Consider the following 27852-nt stretch of genomic DNA (forward strand, 5'->3'; position numbering starts at 1 on the left):
CAAAATATCACTACTTGTAGATGATATGATAGTATATATAAGTGACCCCATAAATTCCACCAGAGAACTCCTAAACCTGATAAACAGCTTCAGTGCAGTAGCTGGATATATAATTAACTCAAATAAATCAATGGCCTTTCTCTACACATGTAGAAGAATGCAAATTGATCCATTCTTATTTCCTTGTAAAAACTCAAGTCTAAGTGGATCAAAAACTCTACATAAGACCAAAGACACTGAAATTAATAGAGGAGAAAGTAGGGAAAAAGCCTCGAAGATATGGGCACAGGGGAAAAATTCCTAAACAGAACAGCAATGGTTTGTGCTATAAGATCAAGAATTGACAAATGGGAACTCATAAGATTACAAAGCTTCTGTAAGACGAAAGACACTGTCAATAAGACAAAAAGGCCACCAACAGATGGAAAAATGATTTTTTACCAATACTAAATCTGATAGGGGACTAATATTCAATATATACAAAGAGCTCAAGAAACTGGACACCAGAAATTCAAATAACCCCAATAAAAAATGGGGAATAGAGCTAAACACAAAATTCTTAAATGAGGAATACTGAATGACTGAAAAGCACCTGAAAAAAATGTTCAACATCCTTAATCATTAGGGAAATGCAAATCATAACAACCCTGAGATTCCACCTCACACCAGTCAGAATGGCTAAGATCAAAAATTCAGGTGACAGCAGATGCTGGCGAGAATGTGGAGAAAGAGGAACACTCCTCCATTGCTGGTGGGATTGCAAGCTTGTACAACCACTCTGGAAGTCAGTCTGGAGGTTCCTCAGAAAATTAGACATAATACTACTGGAAGGTCCAGCAATACCTCTCCTGGGCATATACCCACAAGATGTTCCAACTGGTAATAAGAACACATGCTCCAATAAGTTCATAGCAGCCCTATTTATAATAGCCAGAAGCTGGAAAGAACCCAAATATCCCTCAACAGAAGAATGGATACAAAAAATGTGGTACATTTACACAATGGAGTACTACTCAGTTATTAAAAACAATGAATTTATGAAATTCTTGAACAAATGGATGTATCTGGAGGATATCATCCTTAGTGAGATAACCCAATCACAAAAGAAGTCATTAGATATACACTCACTGGTAAGTGGATATTAGTCCAGAAACATAGAACACCCAAAGATACAATTTGCAAAACACAAGAAAATCAACAAGAGGGAAGACCAATGGCTAGATACTTCATTCCTCCTTAGAATAGAGAACAAAATACCCATGAAAGGAGTTACAGAGACAAAGTTTGGAGCTAAGACAAAAGGATGGACTATCCAGAGACTACCCCACCCAGGGATCCATCCCATAATCAGCCACCAAGTGCAGACACTATTGCATATGCCAGAAATATTTTGATGAAGGGACCCTGTTATAGCTGTCTCATATAAGGCAATGCCAGTGCCTGGCAAATACAGAAGTGTATGCTCATAGTCATCTATAAGATGGAACACAGGGCCCCCAATGGAGAAGCTAGAGAAAACACCCAAGGAGCTGAAGGCGTCTGCAACACTATAGGTGGAACAACTAACCAGTACCCTCAGTGCTCATATCTCTAGCTGCATATGTAGGATAAAATGGCCTAGTCTGCCATCACTGGGAAGAGAGGCCTGTGATATTGCAAAATTTATAGGCCCCAGTACAGGAGAATGCCAGGGCCAGGAATCGAGAGTGGGTGGGTAGGGGAGCAGGGCAGAGGGAGGGTATAGGAAACTTTCGGGATAGCATTTGAAATGTATATAAAGAAAATATCTAATAAATAAATAAATAAAAGGAAAAAAACAAAAAAGAGAACATTTTCTAAGAACTACATATGGCCAAGGTATATTAAGATATCCCAAACATTGTGTACTATTTCCCCCTTTTCATTACTTGAAAGAATTAATTTCCGTTTCTTTCTCTCAATACCAGATCAGGTCTCTTGTTCCTTTCTCCCCCTACATTCCCCTACCCCCTCCACTTTCCTTCCCAGGTGCCTCAGTACCTCCCAACTTGTGATTGCTTTCTTCTCTCTCCCAAGTGGAACTAAAGTGTCCTTACTTGGGCCCTTTAGCTTGTTGACCTTTTTGAGATCTATGGACTCTATCTTGGGTATTCTGTACCGTTTTTTTCCCTTTATTATATTATCCTATATTATAATATCCATTTATTAGTGAGTATATACCCTGCATGTTCTTTTGGGTATGAGTAACCTCACTCAGAATGATATTTTCTAGTTCCATCCATTTGCCTGCAAAACTCAGGATGTCCTCATTCTTAATATCTGAGTAGTATTCCGTTGTGTAAAAAACCCTGAAGTCCAGCAGAAAGAATGGGAACAGGCAACCTCTGAGGTAGGAGGTTGGGGGAACCCTCCAGAATACACCAGACACCTGGGAGGTGGGAGAGTTTTAGGACTCAAAGGAATGGAGCTTAGATGAAATGCCCAACAGTAGGGAGAGGGAACTTATAAAGCACACCTCCAGCAGGAAGACAGGGCATCAATTGAGTGAGGGGTGCATTCCAGAGTCATAATTCTGACCCATAATTGTTCCTGTCTGAAAGAATTACAGGGAAGGAAATTGAAAGGAGCCTGAGGAAAAGAAGGTCCAGCAACGGGCCCAAAGTGGGATCCAGCTCAAAGGGAGGTTCCATGGCCTGTCACTATCGCTGAGGCTATGGAACACTTACAAAAAGGGACCTAGCATAACCACACTCTGGAAAACCCAACAAGCAGTTGAAAGAGTCAGACGCAGATAGTTGCACACAACCAATAGACAGAAACAGCTGACCCCTGTTGTTGAATTAAAGAAAGACTGAAAGAAGCTGACGAGGAAGGCAACCCTGTAGGAGGACCAGCAGTCTCCATTAGTCTGAACCCCTGAGATCACTCAAACACTGGACCACCAAACAGGCAGCATTCACCAGCTGATATGAGGCTCCCAACACACATACAGCAGACGACTGCCAGGTCTGCGTTCATTCAGAGATGATGCTCCTAACCCTCAAGAGACTGGAGGCTCCAGGAAGTTTAGAGGTCAGGTGTGGTGGGGGTGGGGACACCTACATGGAGGCACAGGGGTGGGGAGGAGGTATGGGATGTGGAGCAGTAAGAGGGTGGAAGGGGGGAATAAAATATGGAGTGTAAAATAAACTAACTAATTAATTAATTAATTAATTTTTAAAAAAAATTAATGTGTCTTGACATATTAGTTACCTTTCTAAGTTCACCATCTCAAGAAATATGAGTCATATGAAGACACACTAGATAGAAAAGAGAACTAATTATCCCTTATTGAGCGATTATACTCATCCTTCCTAGCACTTCCTCCCTTGGTGGCAAATGGTATACTGCTTCCATGTTGTAGATCAATGGATCTGGCCTGCATTTCTGAGTTAATATCTTTTTGATTTTCCTCTTTATTTCAGATACTGGTCAAAGCCAGGACATGCTGTTTCTGATATTCTGAAATATATATTTTTCCAAAATACCTATCCATCTACCCTTGCAGTGTCTTGTCAGCATCTATTGCTAAAATCTTGTCTCTCCCTCTTCTTCTTACATCTTCCTTCTCCTGGCAGCTGGTGGGATTTACAGCTTGCTAGTCAAGTTAGTTTTTCTCTTAAATTAAATTAAAATAAATAAACAAAGAAAACTGTCCACAGGCTTCCTTTTGAGTTTGATTTTTGGTATTTATTTATTGATTGATTAATAATGAGACTAGACCCCCTAAAGAGGTACAACCAGTTTCTTCAATAATAGGAGCTTACACTTTTTATTTTCACACCTCTCTCATTTTTATTGTTTGGTGTTTTTCTTAGATAATTCTGTTTTGACATGATATGACTTCATATTTATTTATCTTGTGATGTTCCTGCTTCTAACTTTAAAAAATGAAGAGTCTGGAAGTAAACAAATGTCTGTGTAAACATAATACATAATCTAAAGTGTTTGTACCTGTTTTTTTTTTGGGGGGGAGGGGGAAACACTTAAACTTCTACTCATATAAATATTCTATATTATTAGGACATCTCAATTTTCTTCAATTATAATACTGGGTAATAAAAAAACACCTTGAATATTTTTGATGCAACAGTAATATTGTGAGTAAGTAAAAGCAGCTGGTATACTTGGACAGACAGTAACTAATTTTTTGAAGATTATTTTATTACACACTTAGTAACCCAAAAACCATATCTGGAGATGCAGTATGATTTTGTCATTTTCATTTCATGTATTCTTGAGGTAAAGTGACCCTTTTTCATTTCAGAGTAAAACCTTGTATGCTCTGGACTATAATAATACAAGAGAACAGCAAAGCATCATCTCTCTGTGGTTTGACGTAAGATTTAATTACTGTGGAGGCAATACAGGTCATAGACTAGAATTTGGGGGCTCAATCTGGTCTTCACTCTACTGAATTATCCTGTGGCTTTGGGGAACCAAAGTTCTTTAGCTTCTGTGATCCTCAGTATTCCACTGGATTGTGTAGGATGAAGAAGGGTGGTTTTTAGGAATTCTTGTAGATTCTTATTTTTAGTGTTCTCAGTTGGAAAGAGGCTACTTAGAGGAGGTATTCTTAGTGAAATGTTTAACAGATGAAAACACCCATTTGCTCTTGAAGAAAGAAAGTGTGCTGCATTTTTTTTTTCTGCTTGAAACAAAACTAGTCATATCTGAGGCGAGGAAATAATGATTGAGAAAATGCCACCATAGTATTGGCATGTATGACAAGTCCATGGGACATTTTCCTGACTATTGATAGAAGTTGCAGAGTCCCACCTACTATGTATATTCCCACTCCTGAGGCAGGTGGTCCTGGGCCATAAGAGAAAGAAAATCAACCAAATCAGGAAGTATAAGCCAGTAATCAGTATTTCTCTATATCAGTTTATGCCATCAGTTTCCAGCCTGAGTTCCTGCCTTGTCTGCCCCTAAGGATGACTGTAACTGTAAATTGAATAAACCCTTTTCTCTCTAAGTTGCTTTTGTCAGTGTGTTTTATCACTGCAATAGAAACTTTAATTAAGACAGAATTTTGTACCAGGTTATATGATATACCAGGTTATATGACATGTTATGGAGAAGATTTTGTAAAGATTTTGGAACTTTAAGCTAGAAAATCATGTAGTGCTCAGAACTCAGTGGGCTGTTATAAAGGAGTATGGAAGACATGACTGTTGGAAGACACCTGGCCTTGGAGTTTTCATAGGGAATTAAAGGCTACAGTGGGTAATAGTTTGAATTAAGACAGTGGTTCTGCAAAGACATCATCCAGGAACTGATGGGAGCAGATACAGACTCCTTCATCTAAATAATAGGTGAAGATCAGAAAGTCCAGCAGAGCAGGGGGAGCAAGGAGGAAGGAGCCAGAAAGATGATGGACACCATACAAACATGACCAACAAGATGCACTGTCAGGGACTCAGCTGTGCTTACAGATACCAAGGAGCCTAAATGAATCTGACCTAGGTACTTTGGGAATATGTTATTGTTATGTAGCTTGGTGATCTTTTCTAACAATGGGATCATGGGCTATTTCCAACTCTTTTGCCTGCCTTTGTGCCCTTTTTTCCTGGCAGTGGGTTGCCCTCCTGTGATAATATGTTCCTGGCTTTATTTTAGCTTGTTATGCCATATGTGGTTAATTTTCCTGGAAAGTCTGATCTTCTGTGAGGGGAGGTGAAGGAGATCTGGAAAAAAAAAGAGTTTGGGAAAAGATACTGGAGAGAGGGGCAAAAAGAACACTGCAGTTATGTAATATATGATAGGCAATTTTTTTAAAAGGGGAATAACATGAAAACACAATATAAATGCCATTATGGTTTTGGTCACCTGGAGTTGAAGAACAGTATGAGATTAAAAAGACAAGTATCATTTAGGCAAAATCTTCTGTGACATTAAGCAAACTCTGGAGGAAGCCAAGGCTGTACAAGAATTTGATGGCATGAAAGGGTCATGAATAATAATTTAATCTGGAACCATGTGGTAGGATCAGAATCCCCAAAGAGGGGGTTGGAGAGGCCATTAGTGAGGGTGCAGCCTAAACCACAGTAGAAGCCTTAGTATATTGTAGGGATCAGTATCATGGGCAATCATATTCGTAAAGAAAATTTCTGAAGCTCAAAACATCCATTGAACCCCAAACAATAATATTGAGAGATTTCGTCACCCCAATCTCACCAATAGAAAGGTCATCAAAACAGAAACTGAACAGACACACAATAAAACTAACAGAAGTTATAAACCATGGATTTAGCAGAACACTGTACCCCAGAACAAAAGAATATGCCTTCTAAACAGCTCACAGAACCTTCTCCAAAAAATGACCAATATTCAGAAACAAAACAAGCCTCAACAGATACAAGAAGATTGAAATAACTCCTCCATTCCATTAGGTTACTATGGATTAAGGCTGGAATTCAATAATAACAGAAACAACAGAAAGTCTGCATACTCATGGAAACTGAACAACTCTCTACTTTATGATAACTTGCTCAGGGAAGAAATTAAAGACTTCCCAGAAAATGGAGCCACAACATAACCAAACTTATTGGACACAGTGTTAAGAGGAAATTTCATAGCATTAAGTGCTTTCTTCAAGAAATTATTGAGATCTTCTCCTATCAACTTATTAGCACACTTGAAAACTCTAGAACAAAAAGAAGCAAACACATCCAAAAGGAGTAGATGGCAGGAAACAATCAAACACAGGGCTAATATTAACCAACTAGAAACAAAGAAAACAATTCAAAAATTCAACAAAACCAAGAGCTGGTTCTTAGAAAAAGTCAATAGGATAGACAAACGCTTGTCCAAATTAACTAAAAGGCACAGAGAAATTATCCAAATAAATGAAATCATAAATGAAAAGGAGACATAACAGAAACTGAAGAAATTCAAAGAATTATTAGGTACCCAATAGGTCTTACTTAAAAGCCTAATAACCAAATTGATTTTTTTAAAAAAGGCCTCAAAGTTAAGATTAGACATTTTTTATGAAAAAATGTTTTACTAGAAAATTTCTTATTTTTTATTCTAACAGCAATGCATATTAACCACAGATATTTTCCAATAGACTATAGAATAAAATATATGTAGATTATTGTTTGCAAAACGAATAAACAATAACTTGTATTTCTATCAAAAAATATCACCACAGCAGTCACTATGTCTTCTGAGATTTTATGTATCAATGAAGTGTCCTGTGCACACAAGATTTTTCTTTCTAAAATTAGCAACACAGTGAAGGAAGTTCCTCTTATTAATGCTCTTCTGAGGATAATGTTCAAAGACTACAGAAAATATCTTGTGATTAATTCTTTTTGCATTTTCATCCTTGAAAACTGCAGTCGTTTGACTCGATCCTTCAGTGAGCTTCCTGACCACAGGTGTGGACACTTCCTCAGGAGTGCTAGATCTGGACTTGCTTGTTTACAAGGAAGTTTTATGAGCAATTTCATGGATATTGCCCAAAAATTCTTAGGGAAGCCTATACTGATTTTTTTTTCAACCAGAGTTTATAGCTCATGAATCTTTACCAAGGACTCATTATCTTTGTTAATCTTACTGGTGACAATGCATCATGAGTTAATTTCATTTCTTTGAAACAACTTCTTCAGGTATTTATCATTTCCTTTGTGATTATTGGTCAAATATTGTGTGAGAGAATTATATTGCCAAGTCCGTACTGTTTCCATTAAAGTACTTATCTTTTCCATACTGATATGAGCATTTTGACTTTTTTATTATGTAGACTGTATTTTTGTATTTTGCTTACGTTAAGTTTTATTATGTTGTTTAGGATGTACAAAATGTAGTGTTTACTTTTTTAAATGATAAAATGTTTTCTTTGACGGTTTCATAATGCAAAAAAAGTTAAATCAAGATGAACTAAACTATTTTAAAAACCCCATAACACACAAAAGAATTAGAAGTAGTCATTAAAAGTTTCCCAACCAAAAAATTCTAGGGACAGATGGTTTTAGTGCAGAATTCCACCAGACCTGTAAGGAAATGCTAATACAAATACTCCTCAAACACTCCACAAAATAGAAACAGAGGAATACTATCCAATTCATTCTATGAATCCACAATTACTTAGATACCTAAACCATACACAAAGACCTGACAAAGAGAAATTAAGACCAATTTTGCTTATTAACATTAATATTAAAATACTCAATAAAAATTGCTCAACAGCACATTAAAAGCACCATTCACCATAACCATGAGGCTTCATCCCAGGGACGCAGGGATGGTACATTATATGAAAATCCATCACCATAATCCATTATGTAAAAAGAAATCATGTGATCATCTCATTAGATCCTGAAAATGTCTTCAATAAAATTTAACACCCCTTCATGTTACAAGTCTTGGACAGACAAAGAATTTAAGGCACGTTTTGTTTTGTTTTGTTTTGTTTTTGTTTTGTTTTGTTTTGTTTTGTTTTTCGAGACAGGCTTTCTCTGTATAGCCCTGGCTGTCCCGGAACTCACTTTGTAGACCAGGCTGGCCTTGAACTCAGAAATTCGCCTGCCTCTGCCTCCCAAGTGCTGGAATTAAAGGCGTGCACTACCACGTCCCGGCTAAGGCACATATTTAAATATAATAAAAGCAATACACAGCAATCCAATAGCCCACATCAAATTAAACGGAGAGAAACTTGAAGCAATCTCACTAAAACCAGGGTCAAGACTAGGCTGCCTCCCCTCTCTGTCTAATAAATAGTCGAAGTTTTAGCTAGAGCAATAAGACAAAAGAAGATAAAGGGATTATAATTTGGAAAGGAAGAATTCAAGGTATCACTATTCGAGGATGATATGATAGTAGACATAAGCGACCCACAAAATTCTAATAGAGAACCCCCACAGCTGATAAACAATTTCATCCAAGTGGCTGGATGTAAAATTAACTCAAAGAAATAAGTAACTCTTCTTTATACACGTGATAAATGTGTTGAGAAAGAAATTAGGGAAATAGCACCCTTAACAATAGCCAGAAATAATAGAAAATTTCTAATTGTAACACTAACCAAGCAAGTTAAAGATCTATGTGACAAGACTTCAAGTCCCTGAAGAAAGATATTTAAGAAGACCTCAGAAAATGAAAAGATCTCCCATGCTCATGGATTGGTAGGATTATCATAGTAAAAATGGTCATCTTACCAAATCAATCTATAGATGCAATGCAATTCCCATCAAATTTCCAACACAATTCTTAACAACATGAAAAGAGCAGTTTTCCAAACGTTCTTTTTGGTGTTTTTCACTGACCCAACAGAACAGACTAGCTTAAGAAGACTGTGATCTTAACAGGAGTGAATCTTTCAACAGAGCACCATGGCATCTTATTTTTAGAGTCTTTCATGTGCTGTAGTAGGACTTTGTGGTTTTCTTTTTTTATATAGTTCAGAAATTAATTTATTTAATGATTTTTGCCATCATTGTTTGCACACTACTTTTTAAAATTTTTTTCATTAGATATTTTCTTCATTTACATTTCAAATTCTATCCCAAAAGTCCCCAGTACACCCCCTGCCCTGCTCCCCTATCCACCCACTCCCACTTCTTCGCCCTGGTGTTCCGCTGTACTGGGGAATACAAAGTTTACAAGTCCAACGGGCCTCTCTTCCCAATGATGGCTGACTGGGCCATCTTCTGCTACATATGCAGCTAGAGACACGAGCTCTGAGGGATACTGGTTAGTTCATATTGTTGTTCCACCTATAGGGTTGCAGACCCCTTTAGCTCCTTAGGTACTTTCTCTAGCTCCTAAATTGGGGGCCCTGTGTTCTATCCAATAGATGACTGTGAGAATCCACTTCTGTATTTGCCAGGCACTGGCATAGCCTCACAAAAGAGACAATTATATCAGGGTCATTTCAGCAAAATCTTGCTAGCATATGCAATGGTGTCTGCATTTGGTGGCTGATTATTGGATGGATCCCTGGGTGGTACCGTCTCTGATTGGTCCATCCTTTCATCTCAGCTCCAAGCTTTTTCTCTCTAACTACTTCTATGGGTATTTTGTTCCCTATTCTAAGAAGGAATGAAGTATCCATGAGTTGGTCTTCCTTCTTCTTGATTTTCTTGTGTTTTGCAAATTGTATCTTGTGTATTCTAAGTTTCTGGGCTAATATCCACTTATCAGTGAGTATATATCAAGTGAGTTCTTTTATGATTGGGTTACCTCACTCAGGATGATATCCTCCAGATACATCTATTTGTCTAAGAATTTTATAAATTCATTGTTTTAAATAGTTGAGTAGTACTCCATTGTGTAAATGTACCATATTTTCTGCATCCATTCCTCTGTTGAGGGACATTTGGGTTCTTTCCAGCTTCTGGCTATTATACTATGGCTGCTATAAACATAGTGGAGCATGTGTTCTTATAACAAGTTGGAACATCTTCTGGGTATATTCCTAGGGGAGGTATTGCTTGATCTTCCAGTAGTACTATATCCAATTTTCTGAGGAACCACCAGACTGATTTCCAGAGTGGTTGTACAAGCTTGTGGTTTTCAATGCACAGACAGACTGCACACATTTTGTCCAGTTTACTTCATGCAATTCATAGTTGGGCCACTAGTATAACTTTGTGTGCCTTATCTTCATTTCATTTCTCATTTTGGTAACTAACCTATGAAATACAGCTAGCTATTGTTGTGGACTTTTTCCTATCCTCTGTGGAATTTATGTCTGATTACTATCAGCCAGATACAATAAATAAACAACAAAAAGAAAATTTAAAAAAAGAGAGCAATTTTCAACTTCATGTGGAGAAACAAAAAACCTAGGATAGCCAAAACAATTCTGAGCAATGAAAGAAATTCTGGAGGAATCACCATCCCTGATCTCTAGCTGTACTACAGAGCAATAGTGATTAAAAACTGCATAGTACTGGTCCAGAAATGGACATTTGATCAGCATAATAAAATTGAAGATCCAGAAATAAACCCACACACCTACAAACATTTAATTTTTGACAAAGAAACCAAATCCATTCAGTGGGAAGAAGGAAAGCATCTTTAACAAATTGTGCCGGTTTAATTGGATGTCTGCATGCAGAAGAATGGAAATTGATCCATATTTATCACCTTGCACTAAGTTCAAGTCAAAGTGGATCAATTCAGATCTTCTATATTATATATATAGAAGAGAAATTGAAATAGCCTTGAACACATTGTCACAGGGGAAAACTTCCTGAACATAAATGTCTCAGGCATTAAGATCAACAATTGATAAATGGGAACTTTTGAAACTGAAAAGCACATCAAGTGAGTTCTTTTGTGATTGGGTTACCTCACTCAGGATGAGATCCTCCAGATACATCCATTTGCCCAAGAATTTCATAAATTCACTGTTTTTAAACGCTGAGTAGTACTCCATTGTGTAAATACACCACATTTTCTGTATCCATTCCTCTGTTGAGGGACATCTGGGTTCTTTCCAGCTTCTGGCTTTTATAAATAAGGCTGCTATGAACATAGTGGAGCATGTGTCCTTATTACCAGTTGGAACACCTTCTGGGTATATGTCCAGGAGAGGTATTGCATGATTTTCTGGTAGTACTATGTCCAATTTTCTGAGGAACTGCCAGACCGATTTCCAGAGAGGTTGTACAAGCTTGCAATCCCACCAACAATGGAGGAGTGTTCCTCTTTCTCCACCTCCTCGCCAGCAACTGCTGTCACCTGAATTTTTGATCCTAGCCATTCTTACTGGTGTGAGGTAGAATCTCAGGGCTGTTTTCATTTGCATTAAGTGGCTATTAGCCCAGAAACCTAGAATACCCAAGATACAACTTCTAAAAGACAAGAAAATCAAGAAGGAAGACTAAAACGTGGATACTTCATTCCTCCCTAGAATAGGGAATAAAATATCCATGGAAGGAGTTGCAGAGACAAAGTTTAGAGCTAAGATGAAAGAATGGACCATCCAGAGACTTTTCCTCCACGGGGCCCATCCCATAGTCAGCCTCCAAACACAGACACTATTGCATATGCCAGAAAGATTTTGCTAACAGGACCCTGATATGGCTGTCTCCTGTGAGGCATTGCCAGTGCCTGGCAAATACAGAAGAGGATGCTCACAGTCATCTATAGTAACACAGGGCTCCCAGTATAGGAGCTAAATAAAGTACCCAAGAGCTGAAGGGGTCTGCAACCCCATAGGTGGAACAACAGTGTAAACTAAACAGTACCCCCAGAGCTCGTGTCTCTAGCTGCATAGGTAGCAGAAGATGGCCTAGCCAGCCATCATTGGGAAGAGAGGCCCCTTGGTCTTGCAAACTTTATATGCCTCAGTACAGGGGAATGCCAGGGCCAAGAAGTGGGAGTGCATGGGTAGGGGAGCAGGGCAGGGGGAGGGTATAGTGGACTTCTGGGATAGCATTTGAAATGTAAATGAAGAAAATGTCTAAACCAACTATAAGACCAAAGCTTAAAAAGAAAAAAAAAAAAAGATATTCATTCCTGTGCTAAATACTTGAAGAGAACAGAAAGGGAGGAAGGATTTGTTTTGGAATGAAAGGAATGAAAATCTTAATAGCACACATAAGATTCATTTAATATATATTGTACATATGTTTAACTTAATGATAGTTTTTGATACAGGACGAGAACTTTGAAATTCCCAAGTTAAATTCCATAATGAAGATAATGACACTGAAGTTTGGAAAAAAGGAAAGCATCACAAAAGTCAGGCATCTAATTCTGTTTTAAATTGTCCCTAGCAGCCATGTGTACAAGATTTAACTTCTTTTTCTTTTATGGCTTCCACTTTTATTTTGAATATGTTTTGAAATTATTTTTACTTTGGTATTGTTTTCCTTAATTTCACAATTCACATTGAAGTTGTAACTCTGCTAAAACTCAATTTTCCAGGCCATTTTCTTTGAAACCTAATTCCAGTTAATTAATCTTATGTAAAGAGATTGATTGTTGTATATAATATGCAAAATAAAAAATATAGTATCTGACTTTATGACTGAATTGATTAGGGAATATTGGGTCATGATATCTAACCTAGATTAAAAGAAATTAAAGTTGAGTATGTGTGTAACACTCTCTTTTGAATCTGTTCTTACCTTAGCTTATATCTGTATTCACAGGCCATCATTTGATTTGTTGCTTTGAGATGCATCTAGTATAAGCATCCACCAATATGGAAATACTAACTCCTCCCTTAATTTGCCAGTGTTTGTCTAATCTTATGTTGAGTATGTCTGGTGACAATACATCCACAGCCTCTGAGAAGTCAATGTGGAGTTATTAGCTCCATTGAATGAACTGAGATACATCTCATGCTAACTTTGATCTGTTGGTCAGAGTTCTTTTGTAAGAACCACAAAGCACATCATTCCCCAACAACTTACTCCATCAGACTACATGATATGTGAGAATGGGGACCGTTGCCAGCTCCACCCCTGCACATATACCCATCCAAGACAATCCTTCATCAGGCACAATGCCCTTCTCACTTGAACTACTTTAAGTGGGAAGCAAACAGGACATTTGGTTTCTTTTCTTTTCTTTGATGGCAAAACTTTCTTTGATTTACCATGAAAGATTGTTTCTGGACTCTCCAAATTAAAGGGTGGACTGACCAGTAAAAACATATCATTCAGGGTGTCCTGCAGAACAGTCACATTCCACAGCACTTAAGTAGTATGTGGGGAAGAAAAGGGAAGGCAAATCAAACTTGTGCAATATCTTCTCTATTCCGGTCACATTAGATTGATTAAGTGCTAGGATTATCATAACACTTTTTATAAAGTCCATAATGTTGTTCCCATTTTTTAAAGGGCAAACATCGAGACCCCATTGATTTTAGTTGCTTTTTCCACACAAGATAGAAAGAAAATGGTGGGACTGGTTTTTTGACTCAGGTTTGGAGAATTTCACCATCCATTTCTTCATCAGCACTTGTTTTTCATGGTGCACAAAAGTGGTCAGATTCTTGATTCTTCCCATGCCTGTGGACACCTCCCACAGAGCATGAATGTTGTCTTCCAGTAAAATTCCCATCAACTTACTAGAAGGGCCACAAGTGGGTACTTCCATGATACATCTTGAATAGTAGAGTGAGTGTAAACATGCTTGTAAAGGACAGGATCACATGACTACTGGTCCTGCACAAAAGGGAGTCTAGAACCAAAGCATTACTTATCATTCTCAACTTATTCTCCTTAGAAAAAAATGTCCTTTCATCAGTGACATGAGATCTTGCCTCAATAAAAAAAAGGGATAACAGTTAAGGAGGCAGGCACCTGAGGTCAACCTCAGGCCTCCACACAGCACCAACTTTCACAAGCACTTGCACACATATGTAATCACAGATATGTGAATTTGCACACACACACACATGTGTACACCATATACACATGACTATGTATACATTAACAAAGGCATTTCCACAAATATTAATAACTCAATTTTTTCAAATTTTGTGTCAATGGCTACTATGGTATAACATACAGTGTTACTTAAGACCTTCTGAAGCAAAACTCTGTACACGGAAGAGTAGAATTTTCTTTTGTCCTGTGAGTATAAGTCAATAGGGGTAGATTTAAGTACAGTGAAAAGAGACTCCTCTTTTCTTACTACATCAAAACAAATTTAGAGAGTAAATGAACACTTGCCATTCATGATATGTGCCATGAGTCTGAGGCATTCCCATTGCAGGATACAGAGAGGGAGTTGTGAACTATCTGGATCATTGTTGGTCATTAGACAGAGAAAGGGTAAAAGCAAACCAAGAGAAACACTTATTGGACCTGGAAGCTTCCACTTAGGTATCTTTCTTACTCCTCACTGGCAGAAGTCATCTGCCCACACCTGAATTTCAAAGTGTGTCCCAGATTGAAACACCAGATGTTAATGAACACAACAGCATCCCTAAGCTCCCCTGCAACCGAAGACAGGGTGAAAGAGATCAATGCATTAACAACACAATTTAGCCCCTTCCTTAACCAAATAACCCAAGTTAATATTTTATCATTAAAAAAAAGAAAAATTAGCATCCTTTGCTGAGGTTTGAAAAGAAGAGGTTATTTCTTTCCCTCTAGAAAGCTTGTGAGCACAAGAGCAAAGTATAAAACTTTATTTTTCCACTAAGTCAGATTGCTCAAAACATCCTTGCCTCTGATTGTTACAACCTAAGAGTCCAGCACAAGCTTGGAGAATTGAACGAGATCCACATGACCTGCTATCTATTCTCTCTTTGAGTTTCATTGTTTTATATCTCATTGTCAATGAACACAGCTTCTGACTGTGTCGAGTGTCAGAAAACTTTCTCAGTCTTAATGCAGAATCTCCATAATAAATAAAATCCCTGCGTTACCTGGCATATCCAAATATATATTTTAACATCTATATTGGTGTCATGTCACCAGACCCCAAAACAATAAATGAAAACCAGACAAATATCTTAGAAAAAGGAAAGGCCTCCACGTGCCACCCCTCATTCTTGGTTTAATGTTAATCCATTTCCCTATTCCTAGGCCAACAATCTTCTCCCTCAAGCCTCAGTTCCTTCCCTCCCTAGGGGAAAGACTAGGTATATTTTGAATTCATTTAATGTGTTTTTCCTTTTCTTCAGTCATCTTCCCTAGTAACGTCTTCCATATGTCTGTGAGCCATTCTGTTAAAGAGCTCTGCCTGAAGTCCTTATTTATTCTGAGTGGATTGGAATGGCAGCCTTAAGTCTGGTATTTCCTCACATTTGACAGCTTGAATTACAGGCTCCGGGTACATTTAACACAACCCATTCATGTGGAATAGCTGTTGTTCTTCTCATAGTAGTTTGAAAATATAAATATTTACAAACCCCTAAGACAAAAGCTCTTGCTGACAATATCTCTAAAGCAACAGCTCCCTAATTAGTTTTCCATAGCAAGAATCTAAGTTCTACTGGGCCATGTGTATCCATTTAATGTTAACAGAACCTTTACAAAATCACTAAAACCTATCTCTCTATATGTTCAAAGAAGGAAGGAAATGGGGCTGGATTGTGGAACACAGCTTTTTCTTTACAGGATACAATGAGATTTTTCCAGCCTATCCAGACACCAAGTCCCCAGCTCTGTAGAGAACATCTGAGCCTGTGGGAATTCTTACTACTTGGATTTCTTCTTTATTTTAAGTACTACAAAAACAGCCTGCTTACTATAATTTATTGACATGCCAAATCTATTTCACTAAGTTAAACATGAGGCATAGAGAGACAAAAGGATTCATCCGAACCTAAACAGTTAGCAAGTGGAGATTCCAGACAGGTGACAGTAGTCTTTGTCCATATATTTTGGACTAGAAGAGTCAGGAGAATATTGGTCTTATTAGAGTGGCAACATCTAATAATCTTGAGATAGTTAATATTTGTGAAAAAATATTCCTAATTATACATAACTATTTAATAACTATTAAGATTGAATCTATGCATGCTGATTTACTTTACCATAACCCTATTTGCTATAACCTATCTTATGTCTATCATCTATCTTTCTATCTTTCTGTCTGTCTGTCCATCTATCTAATCTATCATCTATCTATCTATCTATCTATCTATCTATCTATCTATTGTCTATCTACCTACATTTCTTTCTTTCTATGTCTACATATCTATGAAATTGGCAACGTTTACACATGAAGAAAATAAATGTGGTTATATTCAAATAAGAAAGATCAGTTCTTATTCATTTTGAAACATGTGAAGGAGACATGAATTGGGTATGTCTGCTCTTTTACATTAGAGATACACAATTATTTTAGCTCACTACTCCAAGATCTCTCAGATACATATCTCAACCACATAGACTATGGTGGCTGCTATAATAGTATGCATTAAAATCTTGCTTCAAGAGTCAGAAAAGAAAAGGAAGAAAAAATGTATCTGGGGCCCCTTGCAGTAGAGTTGAGCCTACAAACAGAGTGGAGTGACTTCATGATTCCCAGTCATGCAGCAGGGATGAAGATGCTAAAGGCTATTTTAGAAACAAGAGGCCATGTGCTCAGGTGAAAAGTGAAGCAAATGTTGCTGAGTGAGAGCTGTCAAAAGTAGTCCAGTTGACAAACAATGGGACCACAGCTAGAATCTTAACTTTGGTTCTTGATTTTCTGTCTCATCCAATGAAATGTTCAGCAGGACAAACAATGGGAATCTACTAGTAGTTGTTATATCATCATATTTCAAATTTCAGCTTCAACATTAGTCTATGAGGTGGCAGAAAGTGTTGACTTGGTTATCAAACTGTCCAGGATTCAATTGAGTTTCTGGTTAAATTTATAAGGATGATATGGAAAGTATTTCAGAGATGACACACACATATACACACAATACATACACACAATACACACACACAGACACACACATGAAGACCTTGTCTACTGCACACAAATCACATAATTATACAGGGTGGATAGTAAAGAAAGTGCAATTCTCCCTTGTAATTTAAGTGAAAAACTCTAACAGGTACCAACTGATGAACAGAATAGATAATCAAAAATTCAAGGCACAAAGTCCCAGGAAGATGGAAATGAAATATCCAAGGCCATTTCCATGTTTGGCCCTATCTCATCCAACATGTTACTTGGGAGTATAGAAAAACAACAAACAACAACAAACAGAGAAGAAAGAAACAACGATCTGCACAGAAGCTCCATAGTGTTTGAATAAAGAGAAATGGCTTTCTCTTTTTAAAATTTTCATGTAAAAGTGTTATGTAGAAAATGGCCCAGATGGAGGCATGATCTGAGTACTCTTATGACAAAGGCCAATGAAAACAAAACTTAGTCCCTCATAAAACAAAGTCCTGAGAGATGCCCAACAGCGTGGGGGTAGAAAGGAAACAATCAAGGAACCCATCTTTGTCCATATCCTAGAGAATCTGTGGTCCCTGATACATTCACCAGTCCTGGCCTCGTTGTTTGACTTGGAGTCATTTCCCATAAATGTCGCCAAGAAAACTGTAAAAAAAAAAAAGAAAGAAAGAGACAAAAATGAAGAAAGTCCAAGATCATTCACTGGGGTCCAGTAGATTCCAGCATCAGCATGTTAAGAATGAAAACTCATGTTTTTTTCTTTTAACCATTCCGGTACTGATCACACCCATGCCTGCCTGTTGGTCTAATGAGCTACTCTTGGATTTGCAATCAGCAATGTGTTCGTAGCCCAGTCCTTTTACAATGTATGCTACTGAGGAATTCTGGCATGTTCTTGGTCCTTACTTTAGGAAAATTAACAAAAAAATTATGTGCCTCACAGGGGGCCCTTAATGCCAATTATGTGAGATGAGGTGTTTAAAATTTCTGTGTAAGCTCAGAAGCACAAACTTTGTTATGCAAGGTGTGTACCTGATGAAGAGCCTTCTCATGCTAAATCAATTTTCCAATTGGTTTGTCCTTATGATAACCTGGACAGTTCCTATTTTTGAGCTACTGTGACATCACAAAATAAAGTTTTCTTGTATTGTATAATTAGACCACGGTGTCTTCAGATAGGATCTTCCCTTTTAGACAACTTAGGTTGGTACACAGCTGTGAGTATTTACTGAGATGACAACTACAGGTAGAACTTGAGACAATCTAGTAGTCTATCAGGAAATCTAGATATATCTCTCATGATAGAGAAGAATGGTTTTAGGAGATAGTACCAAGTATGATGATAAAATACAGCAAAACACCTATGTCTATGAAACTTTTCAATAACAAATGGTGTGAATTCAATACTCAAAACCCTAGCTAAAGTTAAACTTGGAATCAGTGAAAATAAAATATGTAGTGTGTAAGGGAAATATGATAATAGGTTAATGGTTTTTAAGGACTTAATCCTGTCATGAGTATTTTAAAATATTTAAAAACCTAATAAACTTAAAAACAAAACTGCCAGTTATATTTTAAAATTTATATTTAATTGGGTTAGCATAACTTGTTGACATGAAGCTGTGCAACAATTACGCTAAAAATAATGTTTACTTTGTATACAGATCACATACAATGTATCTCTTTTGCTTGTGTCTCATGTCACTCAAACCTAGCTCACTGAAGACGCTGAGTGAGGTATGAGTAACTCGAAGAAAGAACTGCACAATGAAAACACTACCATTCATATGATTCATTGCCTCAGAAACTTCAATTTGAAAGGAACCTGCTACACTGGTCTGGGAAGAGGAAACCTAAATGGAACAGGTTCAGCTCATCAATACATGGATGTCCTCATAGCAGGAATAAGTTCACTTTCTTCTACTCTTTATCGGTGAGTGGGGCATAATTTCTTCCTCTTTTGTCCTTCCGCCATGCATGTTAGGAGAGAGTGAGAAGTCTAGTCCAGGTCTTGATATTGAACTTCTCAACCTCTAGATCCTTGAGAAAAATTAATTTCTCTTCACTATAATTGCCTAGTTTTGTGTCATCTGAAGCAGCAGTAGAAAATGGAATAGGTCAGCCAACTATTTTTCCCATCTGGAAAAAAGAAAAAAAAATGGTTTTGCTGGGACCAGCTAACTGTGCTATGCTCTATGTCACTTATGTGCTTCAGTAAACTCTTTCACATTTCTGCATGTAATTATTTTTTGCATAATACAAAATAGTCACCTTGCTTGCTCCCGTATCTTTAGTGGCCTAAATGTTAAGTGTGTGAAATAGTAATACACACCACTATCTAAAGTTGGGTATACATGAAGGGCTGAATAAATGATAGATAGTCATGCCTATAAAACAGCATGTGACTCGTAGTAGAACAGAAGAAATTGCAAGCATTATACACTTATTCAATAATATTTCCTTTTTGTCCTGTATCACAAATAGAAAGCTTAAACCCATTTTGTAGGATAAAAGACTGAGCCATGCCATCTAGAAAGAGTTCAGTTCCACAATCACCTGGTCCCATAATCTAGGCACTTCAGAATCCCAAAACAATGTATCATTCCTTACAGAGCATTCTAGGAATCACGCTGACCCTCTGGTTTCTTCACAAACATGTTCTTCCCATTAAATCCTTTTGCCACAAATCTCAGTCCCTACATTGAAAAGCAAAGTTAGTGCTGTAAGCTGACAGTTTGGAATTTGCTCCACTTGTTCAGGTTCTTGAGTTTCATATATATATATATATATATATATATATATATATATATATATATATATATGGAAGTTAAATATATCTTTTTGAATGTGATTTATGAGGACTTTCTGACAGGGTTCAAGAGGATTTCTGCTCATAATACACTTGTGGACTATGTACCATAATCTAAACATTGCAAGGAATATTTCAGAAAGCAATTCCCCAAGTGTCCCCATCATGGAAATCACAGTGCCCTAAACTTGAAACACTGCCCCCTCCCCAAATTCAACTTGCCTTTGAATGGAAATTGACCATAGTTATAGATTTGTGGTTTATCTGGTTTATATTAAATACCTAAAGGGAAATGAATACTTTTATGGCTTATCTAGGAGAGAAAAACACAATGTCAACCTCCTGGCCTCAGGCTTGATGAGGAAGCTCTTCCTGAGAGCGATTCCAGCAGATCACTTCCCTTTTCTCCTGGGAGACAGTGGCAGGAGTCAGTGACTAAGCAGGGAATAACTGTGAACTTAATCAGTTCTCAGATAAATAGGTTGGCTGGCTCCAATGGACTCTGTTTTAGATTTCCTGATTTAGTGCTCTACTATGCTGCCTGCTATCATAATCCAAATTACTTCTCAGAGTGTGACACTCTGGGGGCTAGACATATTAATAGATCCTCTATTTCCAACCCAAATCTCCATGTGTCTTTCAAGGATTTTATCTTAAGATGCTTTAAATGGCAAGGAATATCAAATCTGATTCAAACTGGCTCAAAACATAAGAGGAGTTTATTGACTCATATAATTCAAAAGTCCAGAAATAGCAGTGTTCTAAAATGAGGCTTAATCTGTTAGCGGAAAACAAAATGTCACTAGGACTCGGTTTTTTTTTTTTTTTAAATTCATTTTCAGGGTCACTTACTCAATACCAGCTTAGGTAGGTTTCCATGTCTGTTTGTCCTGTTATGTTATGTATTTTTTTTATTATTAATTTTGCTATGGTCCAAGAGCTTCAGGATTCCTCATTCATATCCGATGGGGAAATCAAGATAGATTGTGTGATTTATTGAGGAGAAAGACGCTTGCTTGCTGAAAATTCAGTAGTAAAATATCTGCATCCACCATTTAACATGTAACCAAAAAAAATCAGCATCACCATAAAGAAATGAGATATAATAAAAGATGCAATTTAATTAGAAATTGCCTCTATAAGCATTCAGTACATAGTTAATCTCACATAAAATATTAAGAGCCAAAAGTATGGTGGTGGATAGAAAATTATATAATAAGGCAGACATCTATATACTACACCCACACTCCCCCCCAGGGGAGTCTTTTTTGTTCCACTGAGCATTCACATGGATTGTACTCTGTGCATATTGAATTTCTTATAACACCCTCATCTTTGGGAAGATGTTCCCCTCTTTCCTCTGGAGATTATCATCTATGTAGGTGAACTGAAATCATTTTCATGTTCTGCCTCTGACTCAGCTTCTTGTTGGATCTTTCAGGAGGCAATAATGATAGATCCCTTTTTGTGAGCCCTCCATAGCCTCAGTAATAGTGTCAGACCTTGGGGCCTACCCTTTAGCTGGATCCCACTTTGGGCTGTCACTGGACCTTCTTTTCCTCAGGCTCCACTCCATTTCCACCCCTGTAATTCTTTCAGACAGAAACAATTATGGGTCAGAGGTGTGACTGTGGAATGGCAACCCCATCCCTCACTTGAATTTCATGGAGCTTTTTGGAGAATTCAAAATGTTCCATGAAACTCTTTAACCATTGTTTTCCCATCATTTATAGACTCTGATAACAGCTAATACCCTTCCCGAGAAGGACATCTTTGAAGGAATATACTATGTATGTCTTTCTCTTTGATCCTAAACATGCTTGAAAAAAAAAACATAATTTATCACACTTATTGATCACTCCACTTAGAGTCAGCGCCCTGCCTTGCTTATTGTAGGAAGCTCAGCTAGTGAAGTTTGGAGGTCAGTGTCCTCCTGGCATTGTCTGTTTCTGTAACTAACAGGCTCTTTCTTGCTACTTTGAGAATGTCTTGAGTGTTTAGTATTCTCACCTAGCAACTAATTAGCTGCTCTTTTTTCTTCACAGTCCTTAGCTACTTTATAACTCTGAGTTTATCTGCTGGGAGAAAACACACATACATACACACACACACACACACACACACACAGGAGTTTAGTAATATTTATCTTTACTTTTCAGAATCATCCCTAAAACAACAGCCTTGGGCAGTAAGTCATTAATTCGTGAGTCTGAATGAATAAAGAAAAACTGTTCTTCCTTTTGCTTCTTTCCCATAAAGTCTTCTGTTTAGATGTTTACTTTAAGTGGAGAAAGAATGACTTTGACATTGTAGAAATGAATGTTACTAAAAAGAAGACTATGGAGAGAGCACAAATACTGGTAGAAGAGACTCCACAGAGACCTCAAGTATCAAATTCAGTATCAAGGTCACTAGCTAACAGCTAAAGGGGAGCCTCGGTTAAAGGCCACGGCACAGTTTTGTCCAGCTGTTGGGATCCTTGTTAATTTTCCTTTGTACAGAAATGATTGCTCTTCTGTTACTCTTGTCTCTGAAAGCATCATTCACTAATAACCTGAGCACATTTGAGACAGAACTAGGTTAAGCTTGTGACGTTTGGCACTACTGCATTGACTTCTATCAGTAGAGTGATGTCATTCACTGTTTCTTAAACAGCAAGCCTGAGTGCTGTTCCTGAATCTTTCTGTCTGTGGTTCCACAGCCAAACAAGCAAGTCAGTTGAGGTTCTTCCCTTACATAGGATCACCCACTTAACCAGTGTCTCTTGACTAAATGTGATGATCATCATTCCATTGTGGTCTCCAGTCTTGGACTAGACTCAAGACAATGATCTGGCCCCTAACATTTACTCAATTTCTATTCTCTCTAGTATTAACTTACCATTACTTCTTTTGTCTTTCCCACCCTCCACCTGCAATTTTCTATTCATTCTTATTGAAATAGTCTTATGTCAGCCCCCTTAGACAAATGCATGCATCATCCTTTACATCTCAGATAAAATATGATCTCTCTTCATGGTGACGTTCCATCACGTCTCAATATAAGTACTATTGCCCTATTATTGGCAATAATGGATATTATTTCTAAATATTTGCCACATTTTAGTGCATGATTCTTTAGGGCTTTAATTTTATTTCTTATTTCTCTGTGAGGAATATGTTCACATGTGAGCAGGTATGCAAACCAAGCCCATGCAAATCCATGGATAGGCCAGAGGTCAAAGCCAGATGTGTTCTATGTTCATCATCATTTTGAAATTAGCATAAACAATATTAACTGTCATTATGGCATTATAAAGAGAATTTTGGTTTTGTGAATATTTTTTGAGCCAAGGTCTTCCACTGAACCTGGAGTTTGACTAGGCTGGCTAGGTGTGCAAGCCTTCATGACCCTTCTGCTTCTTTGTCTCAGAACTGGGATTGTAAACATGTGCCACTCACTATACCTGGCTTTTTACTTACACACTGAGGATCTGAATGTAGGCCCCCATGATTCTAAACAAGTACTGGAACAACTGACTCAGCCATCCTTTCAGCCCCATTGTCTTTATTTTATTGCTTATGGATTTTGGTAATTACCCCATTTAAAGTTTACAAAGAAAACCTATGTACTGTTTTATACTAGTCTCTGTCACCATTAAATTATCAGGGCTATATAAAAATAATTTTAGCTCATTTTGCCTGTCTGTTATGCTTGAAAATCAAGGATTTTTGGATCTAGATTTGCCATGAATTAAGGCAGTTTGAAATCCAATACTATCTTAATAATACTTTTTTTTAAAAGAATATGATTTCTAAGACTCTATAGTATTTAAGATTTCTTTCTATGGATCATGGATGGAATTTGATGTAGTTGAAGCATATCTTTGGGAAAAAGAAGATTGAAATCTGAAAAACAAATGACAATTTTTTACCCTTGTTTGGAAAAACAGATTTCTCAAATCCTCAGAGTCATGTGGTCTGAGATATATCACCGCCCTTTACTCCATGGCACTGGACAGCATTTACTACAGAGGAATGAATGTAAATGCTTTCCATTCCTCTTGTGGATTTATTTTGCCCTAATCCTTCTTAACTAGGGGCTTCTCAAAGGCCACCTAGGCTCATTCATGTAGCCTTTTTACTTCTTGTCATGTTTTGTTTCCATAATAAAAGCAAAATCATGTCAACAGCTTTTTATGGATGCATTTGCACTTTCCCTTCCTTTAAACCTCAGATCTATATTTTATTTTATTTTATTAGATATTTTCTTTATATACATTTCAATTTTCAAATGCTATCCCCAAAGTTCCCTATACCCTCCTGACCCCTGATCCCCTACCCACCCACTCCCACTTCTTGGCCCTGGAATTCCCCTGTACTGGGGCATATAGAGTTTGCAAGACCTAGCGGCCTCTCTTTCCAGTGATGGCCGACTAGGCCATCTTCTGCTACATATGCAGCTAAAGACAGGAGCTCTGGGGATACTTATTAGTTCATATTGTTGTTCCATCTATAGGGTTGCAGACACCTTCAGCTCCTTGGGTACTTTCTCTAGCTCCTTCATTGGGGGCCCTGTGTTCCATCCTATAGATGACTGTGAGCATCCACTTCTGTATTTGCCAGGCACTGGCATAGCCTCATACTAGACAGCTACACCAGGGTCCCTTCATCAAAATCTTGCTGGCATATGCAGTTCAGCTTTATATTTTACCACTTTTTCTGGTTAAGATTATCTTTGTCCATCTCCTGGTTTTTGGCCCTATGAATTTCCTCCTGTTAACATGTATAGACTGCATACTGAATGAACAGTTTTCCTGGGTTCCATTGATGCTGCAATCTTTGCGAATGCTGTCATTTTATCTGGATCTGTCATTTTCCTTTACTTTTTCCATCCTCTGTGCCAAATCAAGCCTTTGAATAATAATGGCATCAGGAAAATGCTGTTGATAGACTACTGGGGCCAAGATTAAAGACAAGAAAGTGTCAAAAATGTCAAATCCACACCCTAAATCCTCCATGAATTAATTTCTATGAAACACTTGTCATGTATCCCATCTCAGGTAATTTGCTCCATTCTGAAAAGAATGTGTTCAGGCTAAGAATTGCCAATTTATCTCTTGCTTCCTGGTATAATCCTTCTATTGTGAGAGCATGATCTCAACAAAGAAACTCAAAGCTAAATACCAGTTATTTCCTGATGATTTTGCCCAGACATTGGTCACGGTGGTTACTCAATTAGAAAACTGGAACATGAATTTCCTATACTGTGAACTTAGATAATATTTTCAGTGATGATTGGCAGAGGAATCTCACAGAGGGTTCCTCTGTGAAAAACCTAAGAAACACTTTTATGTTCATTTGCCTCAACTATTTTATGCCATTTTATAGGCATTCTCCACATTTGTTGTAGTGATAAAAGTTAAATTTACCATTCACATTTTACCAACAGGATTCAACAGATGGTATCTCCTAAGGAGACCAACCAAATACATAACAATCAACATAGAACATTAATTTTAAAAGATTTCTAAACTCTTGTGTAAGAGTTTTTCTCACATAGATTCTCCACATTTAGAGATATGCTTGTTTATAACTAGTATCCTATGAAGCTACACTTACCACAAGCATTACCACACAGAGGACTAGCAGTGAAACTGATACATCTTCCTGGGCATTCATCATAACATTTTTTGAAATCAATTTTATATTTGCATCATTTGTTATCAATAGATGTGTTCAATTCAAAATTAAAGTAATTTTACTTCTAAATTTTTATCTGCCTTAGTTTTTAAAATATCAATCCAAGTGCATAATAGATGTTTTAAAACTTCATGAAGCAATGACTGTCCTATCTAGTGTGAAATCAGTAGAGACTCTTGTAAGCATTAAGTGACTCTCACACAGAGCCTGATAGTACACAGATGGTAATATCTGTTCTAGAACTATCACCAAATGAAAAATAAAAAGAAAGAAATATCTGGAACTTAGTAGGTATCCATTCCTATGATTGAGTTTTAAGCTAAATTGAAAGCTGGTTTCAAGAGGTTACACAAACAGGGATGAATTGATAGATTATTCAAATTATGGTTACCCAAAATAACCACATAAAAAGTAACTGTCCATGATCTTATGAGAAGGCTATGAAAATAAGTTTCTACTAAAAGATCACATAAGATCTTTCAGGCAGCAATTGTACAAACTCTCTGACTCTGTATTTATAATGGGACCAGCTTGAATTATCCTTATGATTTAAGATTTCACTTTAATTCCCTGTTGGTTTTATTAGACAGAACCTGCCTACTTCTTGTGGGAACTCTCAGCAGTTTTTCAATGATAGTTGCAATGAATTGCACTGAAACTCTCCAAATGATCTTTATCAGTTTCCTCCACCACCAAGAATGTCTCTTCCTAATTGCCATGATCACTTTCCCTCTGATTCTCTTCGAGTCTTTTACCGACATTTGTTGAATGTCAACCGTATTACAGCTCTACTTCAGATCCTGCAGGCCTCTGGAATGGAAAAATCAATCAGTTGCTTCCTCTAAGTCCTAAGTTTACTCAAAATACCTTCACACCTACTGATAAAATGCTTATGGCCTGCAGACTAAGCTTTTAAATAGTGAGCTACATGTGGATAAATCCAATGATTTTACCTTCACAGCCCAGCACATACAGGGGCATATAAAAGGTACTCAGTACCTATTTATTGAAATAATAAATCTAGGTTAATGTATTAATGCACCCTTTCCCTTTATCCTATAAACAATACAGTCTGTTGGTATCATATATTTGGATACTGTATCTACCAACCTCTAAATCCTTCTAAATGTTTGTTAGTAAATGACAAGTTGTACTTAAGTTATTCAAGATTCCAAGATGTCCCATACTAATAGAACATATTTAAATTATACCATGTTTTAATAGTTTGTTCTTATCATACTTAATCATCTATACTAACTGGGGTTCCTTTTTTTGAAGAAATGCAAGTATTTGGAAACTTTGGGAGGTTAGAGTTGAAGACTGAGGGAGCTAAGACATTTCAGCTCTATGGAAAATTTTCAGCTCTTTGCCATCATCACCTTACAGCAGACATCATGCCAAACAGTTCCCAGGACATGAGGCCAGATGCATGTCTTCCATCCTTCATCTCTGATATCTGATTCTTCCTCTTCATGTTTCCACATCCTTCTTGCCACCTATTGCCTTATGTGATCACACATTAAAAACCCCTCCATTATCAGCATTTCTCATAGATGAATAGTTCTATATGATAAAATAAACTCATAAAAATGTGGAAAATTGGTGTAAGTAAAGTTAAACATACTTTATCTTGAGCTAGATAAAACTACTTGAAGATTTTTAAGTCATCTTTTTGTCATGATCCCTCTCAATTTTACACTTCACTCCTGAAAGAATCAATTTTACCTTGAGCACATGATTGAACAATACATTTTTTTATGTTTTATACTTCTGTGGCATACATTTTAGTCTTTTGTATAGGTATTTGCAAATAGGATGTTGTCAATAAGTTTAGATTTTATACAAATTATTTATCTTTAGATAAAATCACACACATATATGATATGATGTGATTATGTATGTATTGTGATTATGTATGTATGTATGTGTGAATGTATGTATATAATTATGCATGTATGTATTGCTCCCTATAAGTTCCAAACTTCGTATGACAATTCCCACCCTTTACTAAAAATAAAGAGG

The sequence above is a fragment of the Mus caroli genome, unplaced genomic scaffold, assembly GCF_978045245.1.
Source record: "Mus caroli unplaced genomic scaffold, Mus_caroli_1 scaffold_6, whole genome shotgun sequence".
Lineage (NCBI taxonomy): Eukaryota > Metazoa > Chordata > Mammalia > Rodentia > Muridae > Mus > Mus caroli.